Source organism: Saccopteryx leptura, chromosome 8 (assembly GCF_036850995.1).
Source record: "Saccopteryx leptura isolate mSacLep1 chromosome 8, mSacLep1_pri_phased_curated, whole genome shotgun sequence".
NCBI classification, from domain to species: Eukaryota; Metazoa; Chordata; class Mammalia; order Chiroptera; family Emballonuridae; genus Saccopteryx; species Saccopteryx leptura.
The window spans coordinates 17960672-17962017 of record NC_089510.1 but is presented as its reverse complement, the minus strand read 5'-3'; the positions used below and the strand labels follow the sequence as shown (position 1 = coordinate 17962017).

The following is a 1346-nucleotide window of genomic DNA, read 5'->3' as shown; positions in this document are numbered from 1 at the left end:
GTTATTCATTGTAATGTCTCCTCTTTTATTTTTGTTTGTTTTTTTAATTTAAGTTTTTCTGTTTTTTCTTAGTTTAGCCAAGGGTTTTAGATTTTGTTTATTTTTTAAAAGCTGTAACTTTTTAAATTATTTTTGTTCTTTATGGTTCTAATTTTAGCACTAATCTTTGTAATTTTCTTTCTTCTAACTTTGGACTTATTTTGTGTAACTTTTTGAGGTCTTAAATTAGGTTATTTGTTTAAGATTTTTATTTTATAATGTTTTATTGCTACAATATTTCTTCTTAGTAATGCTTTTATATTTCTCAATTGTCTTGATATGCTTTCAAATTCATTTTAGATTTTCTTTTATACCCAATGATCACTTAAAGTTTTTTAGTTTTCATATACTTGTTAATTTTTTTAATTTCCTTACTGTGATTGATTTTTAGATTTATTACATTAAGGTTTGTAAAAATATTTTGAATAATTTCAATCATCTTAAATTTATAAAAACTTGATATGTGTGACCTAACATATGATTTCTAATGAAAACAATTTCTTGTGCATGTAAATAAACTTTATATTCTTCTCTTGTGGTGTGCAGAGTTCTAAAATCTCAGGTGCATTTGGCCTATAGTGTTTTTCAAGGTTGCTATTTATTTTTTGACATTCTTTTATGACATTCTATTCATTTTTGAAAGTAAATTATCAGCGTCACCTCTTATTATCATGCTGCTATTTATTTAGAACTGTCAATATTGACTTTATATATTTTATGCTCTGATGTTGAGTGCAAACATTTTTATAATGATTATATCTTCCTAATGAATTGCCCCATATATATAATGATATAATAGACTTTATTTAAAAAAAAAACAACAAAGACTACCTTGACTGATATAAATATAGTTAATCCTTGTTTCTTTTGGTTACTATTTACATGACCAATGTTCACTGTTTCCTTAATTTCAGCTTATGTGTATTCTTAAATATAAAGCTAGTATCGTCTAGTGTTCACTTTGGAAGAACATATATGAAAATATTTATGATACAGAGAAGATTAGCATGGCCCTTGTGCAAGAATCACACTCAAATTCATAAAGCATTCTAGATTTTTACCTATTTGAATAAATATTGACTGAAAATGTTCTAAACTGGTGAAGAATGCAAAAAATTACAAGAAGCATAGATATATCCAAAGTAGGTGACACCAAAGAGGTCCACACCAAGACACATAGCAATTAAAATGGCAAATGTTAAAGACACAGAAAGAATATTTAAAGCAGCAAAGTTACACAAGGAAGTTCCCATTAGACTGCCAGTTAATTTCTCCACAATAACATTTCAGGTCAGAAAGGATTGGCA

At 26.5% G+C, this 1346-nt stretch overlaps 1 non-coding gene across 1 annotated transcript; it reads left to right on the top strand.

The window, feature by feature from the left end:
• The first annotated feature begins 993 nt into the window (after positions 1-993).
• LOC136380209 (U6 spliceosomal RNA) lies at positions 994-1098 on the top strand. Its single transcript, XR_010746885.1, has one exon. It is a non-coding gene; the product is annotated as a U6 spliceosomal RNA (small nuclear RNA).
• Positions 1099-1346: the final 248 nt, after the last annotated feature.